The 8,952-nt window shown below is 34.6% G+C and overlaps 1 protein-coding gene across 10 annotated transcripts in view; it reads right to left on the minus strand.

The window, feature by feature from the left end:
- The window catches only part of LOC111695359 (RNA binding protein fox-1 homolog 2), a 27,270-nt gene that overhangs the window by 10,782 nt on the left and 7,536 nt on the right, over nt 1-8,952 (minus strand). The window lies entirely within an intron of this gene.

The following is an 8,952-nucleotide window of genomic DNA, read 5'->3' on the forward strand; positions in this document are numbered from 1 at the left end:
GGGGGGGGGGGGGGATGAAACACAAAAATGCCAACTATGGCATGAAATAGAAAAATAAGCTTAAGTTGTTTTTTTGCAAGTTGTTGCACACATGTTGCAAACTAAGACAAGCAAAATCTTAACTGTGATTTATAAAATTTAGATGTTAACCTCAAACCTTTAAAGGCAAATCCCCTTCCCTAGTTAGGGATTTAAAAAGTATTTCAAGTTGTAATGGATAGTTTAAAAGTTGTAGTGAATATTGTTGAAAAAGTGATTAAACTTATAGCAAAATAAAGATAAAAGAACCGTTAATTACGCTCCGGGGAAACTAACTTCTGAGAGTAAAATTCAACAAAAAATATTTGGAACAAAGATTGAAAAAGATGGTGGAAGAGAATGAAGGGTTTGAAGAATGTAAAAAATTTAAATCAAAAACGGTATAAAATCTTTCCAGAGTAAAAAGAGCAAGAAATAAAACAAGAAAGCAAACCCCCCCCCCCCCCCCCAAGATCTAACACTGGCCCTAATAAGATGGAGTACGTGGAATAAAGCAGGATGATATAGGAAGGATATAAACCCCTATATATATATATATTCCTATATTCCCCTCAATACACACACAAAGGAAATCTAATTCTAGGTAGGAAGGAAAAAGAAAGGCCAATTTCCAGCCATGCTGCCCTAGTAATAAATCATTTCATGCCTCACACATTAAACTTTGTTTACATGCAGTAAAATCGTTCATGAACAATACATATTTCAAGACCTATGCTTTTTAAAATAACCCCCCACCCCCTGAAAACAAATCCAGCGCCAATGACACGATGTCAAAGAAACAATGGTTTATTGTTATCTAGATAATCCAAGGCAGGTTGCTGAATACCAACTAGATACCGACTAGGGGGGGGGGGCTGTAAGTAAATCCCCCAACTAAACCCTTTTGGTTTGCAAGCTAGAGAAGAATGGTTCTGGGAGAATTCCTCTATTTGAATTCCCTAGGGGATGAAGGGGAAGGGGGATTAGGGAAAAGGAGGATAAGGGATAAGTACGAGTAGAAATACCCCCCCCCCCCCTTAAAATGAGCAAGTACAATTTAAAAGGTTGGAGGGGAGGGGGTCCACAAGGAATAGAAGTTGAAGGAGCAGGTTTGGGAGTAGAGAAAAAGGAAAAAATATGTCTTTTCAAGGAAACTTTTAATGAAAGGAATTTCTGGGATGGAATGGTTGGTGCTTAAATCCAATTGGATCACGTGATCTCTCTCTCTTCTATCCAAATATATTTCTAAAAAAGATATGGACTAATATATTTTCCTAGCAATTGTATGTTTTAGTAAACAATTTGTCGTTCAAAGCATGAAAAAAAGTGATAAAATGATAAATAGTTTAACCTTACATAAATGGAGTTTACCAGCCCCCCTATCTCAAGTATTCTAAAAGCTTGGGACAAAAACCTCTGTCAAAACACTGGCCAAAAACATAAACTTAACGGTAACAGATCAAACACTAAGAATATCAGTTTATAATGATACAGTAAGAAAAAAATGAGTTTAGAAGAAATGACAAATTGTTTCTCAACAATAAACCCCATTTAATTGAACAATTTCGTTGAAAACAAATTTTGCAAAGCTTAACGAACCTTGGTTTCTTCGAGCGACAAGAAGGGGGGGGGGGCATTTGACCCTGAGTTAAAATATTTCATCATAAAGTGAGAATATATGGATTTCTGAATAAATTGATTGGACTTGGTTGTGATAATCTACCATAGTGTGGGGGGGGGGGGGTCGTTAAATCTTCAAATATTATTTAAAAATAAACCCCTTTCATTGCTAACAGAAAAAATCCAAACTGACGTACCCTAGGCTAAAGGCTAGGTAAGTAGATTTTAAAACAAAAAGATGCACTTCACCTGGTGAAACTTTATATTGTTTTAAAAATCAATTCTATTTGCCTTCAGAAAATTTGGAATTGAGTCAATTCTACAAATTCCGATTTTCTTTTTCCTATATCTAAGTTTGAAACATAAAAGGTTCATCAACCGGTTGAAAATATAAATGGATTATAAATTTTGCATGTGTGGTAAACACTAAATTCTTTTGATATGAACAAGTAATCATAGATCCCCCCCCCCAAGATGGAAAAAGGGGAGGGTGTGGGTGGTTTAAGACAGTAAGGAGCTAATGACAGTTCTCGTATTTGAATTTAGAATGCTCTACTCAGGACTCTGGTCCAAAATATTCTATCCTATTCACTTAACATTCTCAAACTCTCTTTATCTCATAATAATCTCCTTGTAACAATACGTATATAATATATAACAATACCCATATACGTCAAAACAATGGTGTCGTTTGGGTAGAAAATTTTTGATGTTAAAAACGTGAAACTGATTTCATTATTTCAGAATATAATATTCAAAAGGTCTAACTACCCCTTGTAAACATTAGAGAAAGTGAAGAGCAAAAGAAAATTTGGATTTATGGTCGCAATTATTGACAAACGTGCGTACCTTGGCACTACACAATTAGTCAAATTCTTATTCAATCCCATCCACTCCCTTTGCACATCTTACTCGAAATGTAATTTTTTTATTAAAAGACCTTCTTACCTGGGTAAGAACACCTTCAAGTTTACCCCCCTCATGTTCAAAAAAATATTAAATCAAACCTAAAGAATTTTTATTTTAATTCCCAAGGTTTCTAAATTTCAATCTCCCCCCCCCCTGGCCATTGCTTTAAACCACAAAGCCCCGAGATCTTGAGCTAAAAATTCCTCTACAAATATGATCAAGGAGGAGGTTAATTTAAAGTTTAATTAAAATTTCTAGATAATATTTACACTGGGAAAGATCCCCGCATATTGTCATTTTAGAGAGAAATTAAGAACAGTCAGATAGACAGACAGACAGACAGACTGACAGACAAAAAAGTTTTCCTTTACCAGAATATTATCGATTAAAATGCTAAAAAAAACCCGGAAACATTATCTGAATTACTAGATAATAAATTAGATTCCCTCCCACATCCATTCTAACAAAAATTAATAAATTGTCATCATGACTTTCAACCTAAAGCATAAATCATTCATTACAGATTCATCATGAAAAAAACTATCAATAAAAAGTGGCTTAAAAAAATTAAGAAGACACCCCCCCTCCCTGAAGTGGCTTAAAAAATTGAGAAGACATCACCCTGAAGAAATAAATCCTTTTAATTTGAATTTTAAGAATAAAAGCAATAAAAATGTAGTTAATTTTTACTTTATATTTACTTTTAAGGAATATCTAATAGGGGGCACCAAATTTTTCCCCCACCGCACCTGACTTTCAGGGTTATAAAATCTAAATTCCTACTCCCCCCTACCCCCTCTCCCACAAAACAAAAACTCCCATGGGTTATCGTGTTGCTAAGTATTCCACATAGCGCATAATGAAGGGAAAGCATTGCGTAGCTTCATGTATAATGAAGAATGTGTGTGGGGGGGGGGGGGGGTGCACAAAGAAAGGGTTTCTTCAGAAAAAAATAATGACTATCTGAGTATTGACTTGTGTTGTCCAGTAACAAACAACATAGCTTTACATTTATCTTTTAATATTATATTTCCCTTTCTCTAGATTCTATATTTTTACGATTAGAAATAAAGTCTGTTATTCTTTCGATAAAAGAATGTTGCGAGAAGAGTTCATCAGAATTTTTTTTAAAAGACTAGAAATAAACTTTTCTGTTCTTTGTTCTCTTCATTCCTAGAACCTTAACAAGAGAGAAAGGGAAGGGGATTATAAATTCTAGGATTAAAAGAATATTTTTTTTTAACATTTGGTATAATATATCTTATTCATACCTTTACAAAGAAGTAAGAGACATATCTAAAACATTCTTTATTTATTCATTCAAAAGAAATTGATTCAACCATTTCTAAATGTGCCCAACGAGTAAAACCCAGCACGGAAAAGGAAAGAACTGAAAAATAAAAATAAAAAGAAAAAATGAATTGTGTACAAAACCCTGATCTGATAAACTTTATCAGAAGATTAAATTTCTTAGGTTTAGTTCGGTATGAGGTTTCTCCAAAAGGAAGGAGGGAAGTTAAAAAGAAAATATGTGACAATGTTGACCTTAAAAGGAGGAAGGGAGGGGGGAGGGGTGTTTCCTTCAAAAGTTAAACGTTATTTTCCCCCAAGTTTGCTTGAAATAACTCTAAATAGTTTTTTGAGAAGTGATGGGGGGGGGGATTTTTAAGATAAATATAATACCCTACTCTAATCTAACGACGAACGTAAACTGTATGTACTATAGTGTATACCCGAGGCATCTCTAAATACATTGTAAAGTCTTTCAACTGAGAATAATAATAGAATAATAATTAAACTTAGAATTAAAACAGAAAACAGACAAACTGACAGAAGAACAATGTTTTAAAGAAGCTCCTTCAAGCCTAGGCTTTGCTAATTAAAATGCAAAAATTTCAGGGTTATTGCAAACCAAACAATGGTTTATGAGAGGTTAGATCCTTCAGATTGTATTTAACTAGAGTACAGATATACACCATACTACACTGATCTTCATTAATACAGATAGTTTTACAGAAATACACTTTACAGAACACTTTTATTAAAATGTTATTTTAAAAAACTGACAGTAATTCAGAAAAATTGGAATATGAAAGAAAAATTGTGAAATTAATATGAGCTGGGCCTAAACACATTAATTATCTTCTGAAAATATATTAATGACTAATGACGATGATCTGAATAAACAAGATGTTTCTACAGATTTGTAAATTTATTAAAATATTGACTGATAGAAAAGTAGATTAAGATTGTTGGATTAACGAGTGGACAGATGACATTGAAACTAGATAAGAAATCAACAGAACGATGTGAACACAATAACAAGTAAGGTTAAGTAAGATTAAGAGAGAATAATACAATGATTAACTAACAAACAGCAAAGGATGACAGATACATATTGAAAAACAACCCTATAAGAGGAACCACTGAACTGGGCGTGATAGTTACTAATTAATATAAGAGAAAAATTGCCAAGTTGCGTGAGTAAATATATATTAAGAAAATATCAACTGAAATAAGAAAAGAAAGAGGGTAAAGGTGAAATAGGTAACAATTACTATGTAATTGTTAGGATTAGGTAACAATAAATAGGACAAGAAGTATAGGGCCAAGGAAAGGGACTTGGGAGCAAAGAATTTGACGTGTAAGTAAAACGGAATAGGTTTATGAATAGGTTTAGGACAAGAAAACGTTCTAGATTTAAAAAAAAACAAGGAAAATGAATGAGAATTAAGTATGGATAGGCGTGAAAATGCCGTATTTAGATATAAAACGACCCGAAAACAAAATGAGGGAGGGAGGTGAGGAGGAATGTTATGCTCAATTTATTATCTAGAGTTTAGATTGAGGATAAATGTATAAGCTTCTCAAGAGGGATTAGGATAATAGAGATCGAGCGTAATTAATAAAGAAATATAAAATACTATAGATAAAGAAAAAATAATAACACCATGAATCCTATAAGATTTCCTATACAAAAATCAAATTACATTCTGGGAGAACACACTTTACACTTTTAGAATATTCCTGTCAGAAATATTTTTGGAAAATAAGATACCATTTCTTGTGTTATTTTGACAGTTATAGCAAGGATCACCTAATGAATTTAAAAAAACTGATAAAAACTAAATTAATGAATATTGCTGAGCTAGGAACCAAGGAGTTAGATAATTAGATAATACGCCCACATAACTTCAAGGATAAAATATCTAATGCATAGTTTCAAGGTCTTCCAGGCCCCCCCCCTTTCACATCTCTTCCTTTCATTGCCTTTCTTCCAGACCACTCCCCCTTCTCTTCTCATCCTTTAATTGCTTCTCTTCCATGTTACTTACCCCCTACCTTCACTTGTTATCCTTTCATTCCCTTACTTCCAGGCCGCCACCCCCCTTCACTTTTCATTCTTTTATTACCTATCTTCCAGGCCCCCCCCCCCCCCCTTCTACATTTCTCATCCTTTCATTGCTCGTCTTTCAGACCACTACCCCCTTCACTTATCATCCTCGCATTGCCTTTCTACCAGGCCACTTCCCCCTTTTACTTTTCATTCTTTTATTGCCTTTCTTCCAGTCCACTCCCCCTTTCCTTTTCATTCTTTCATTGCCTTTCTTCCAAGCCCCTCCCCCTCCCTTCACTTCTCATCCATTCATTGCCTTTCTTCCAGGCTACTCCCATCCCTTCACTTCATCATTTCATTGCCTTTCTTCCTATACATCCATCTTAGAATTACCCACCGTAATAAACAAATAATAGAATATAAGAATATATCTCAGAATGATTTATTCATAAAGGATGTTTATCTATTGGTTGTCGATAATTAGAATCCTAAGAGAATGGACCTGTTTTGGGGGGAGGGGGGAGGGGTGTATGGTAAAAGTACAATGTAATTTAAGGGCGAGAGATGGGGGTCATGATTGCTTAATATTTCCGTGATAAAATCTGAGATTTTGGTGTTTTTATCAAACACGGAACGAAATATTAAACATGCAAACGTAAATCTAATCCCAACGGGGCACCCCCCCCCCTCAGATAGGTATTCCCCTTTTAAAATTCATGCAAGATCCCCCTACAAAAACAACTTTTATCTCCACCCGTACGGCAAACAACTGTTCGGACAAGTGCATGCCATCCTATTTAACATTCGAGTTCAATGCATAAAATAATTTCAGTCATCTTCAGTTCTACTTATGTTGACATGCAGTTGAAGATGCGTGCACAGTTCAGGCAGTCCCAGGCAGTAGATCCAGGCAGCTCGGCGTCAGGATGTTTAAAAAAGTTAAAAAAAATAATCCTTGACGGTGCTATATTCAGAAATCAGTAAGAGTTAAGTAATTTTGAAGAAAAAAATATGAAATTTTGAGAACATGTACACTGTACATTGTGGTACAGAAATATGTACAGAAATATAACATGATCAAATATTTTTTTTTAATGTTTGGAAAAGTACATTCAAACTGTTTGATATTTTCTGTTGAAATTTATGAGCATTGAGTAGCATGCATAGATTTTGGGACACTCAGGAGTACACTAAGTGCGAAGAGGGACAACGAAGAGAGTTAGTATAGTGTGGGGGGGGGGGGGTCGTTAAATCTTCAAATATTATTTAAAAATAAACCCCTTTCATTGCTAACAGAAAAAATCCAAACTGACGTACCCTAGGCTAAAGGCTAGGTAAGTAGATTTTAAAACAAAAAGATGCACTTCAACTGTTCATTGACCCAAAAAAATCTTTTTATTTTCTAAATTTTCCCAAAAGCTGAATCTGATAAAGAAGCTAATCTGAAAAAAGAGATGTGTAAACGATTGAAAATATTTTAGTTTTATTTTGTAACTGGTTCTTATTTGTAATAATTAATGATATTTCTGTAAAAACTACAACATGTTGTAGAAATGATGCAATATCACGTTATAAATATATTTATTTATGTGTGTATATATAGAAAATATCTATTTAATGTAATAGGCCGGCGCGGCGTCCTAATGAGAGGTTTTATAGAGATAGGTAATAACAGAAATGGGAGTAAAATATTTGAATATTTAAACGCTACTGTCTACCAAAACTGGTCTACTGATTAATTCTTGTGGTTTAACTAATAGTTTAACCCATTTCTAGGAGGCCTAATCAACTTGGCTTTAGGCGTGGGAGGGTCCGGCCGTTCTTTTACATGCAAGTAAAAATAAAAATAAATATGCCCTGCTGGATTGAGAATGATATAACGGTTCGAGATGGAATGGGAATAAAAAAATAAATGTTTTATCCTTTAAGAATCCTAAGAACCAACCATAAGTTTTTTCCCACGTTTAAAAAGATCAACTTTTCATTCATTTACTAAAACTTCAAAAAACAAAACAAAAAAGCATCAAAATATACTGTGCAACCATACGTTCTCCCAGTTTTCACTAAATATGGACGAATCTATAATGCAGAGAAAAATAAGTGGACTTAGGATTGGGGGAACTAGAGAAGAATGGGGGAACTAGAGAAGAATGGGGTAACTAGTGAAGAATGGGGGGACTAGAGAAGAATGGGGGAACTAGAGAAGAATGGGGGAACTAGAGAAGAATGGAGGAACTAGAGAAGAATGGAGGAACTAGAGAAGAATGGGGGAACTAGAGAAGAATGGGGGAACTAGAGAAGAATGGGGAACCTCGAGAAGAATGGAGAAACTAGAGAAGAATGGGGGAACTAGAGAAGAATGGGAGAACTAGAGAAGAATGGGGGAACTAGAGAATAATGGGGGGACTAGAGAAGAATGGGGGAACTAGAGAAGAATGGGGGAACTAGAGAAGAATGAGGGAACTAGAGAAGAATGGGAGAACTAGAGAAGAATGGGGGAAATCAGAAAAGGATTGGGGAAATGGTCCAAAGCTCCAAGTCCAGAAGTTTGTATCATTAATCCCAGTATAGACAGACGATTATTCTAGAAATATATATACAAGGAAACATGGCAAGCTCAAGGACTGTTAAAGGGTAAAGCCAAAGTAAAAAAACATATATCCCTGTTAAAGGGGATGTAGACGTGATTTCAATAGGACCCTAGTTTATAGCAAGTCCGATTCACAACGGTGCCCTTTTAACCTTTGTCTGACCAAGGATGAACAAGATATTCTTATTTGTATGGCTTAAATGGATTATTTTTAATTGAGGTTTATTTTCCGCATTTTAACTCATTAAGAGGGTTTAAAGAAGCCCTTGTGGATCGTACATGCCATTCCATAAGTGGAGGGTCCCTTAAAAACCCTGCGGATAGAAAAACATTTTAAAAAAAATTAAAATTTTTGCGGATAAACATTTTTATGAATATATTTGAGGGATGAGAGCAAGATGATTACACTAGCTCGATATCCTGGTATGACAGCTAATTAAGTATACATACTATATCGAGCATACAAATGAGGAGGGTG

This window comes from Eurytemora carolleeae, unplaced genomic scaffold (genome assembly GCF_000591075.1).
Source record: "Eurytemora carolleeae unplaced genomic scaffold, Eaff_2.0 scaffold8, whole genome shotgun sequence".
Lineage (NCBI taxonomy): Eukaryota > Metazoa > Arthropoda > Copepoda > Calanoida > Temoridae > Eurytemora > Eurytemora carolleeae.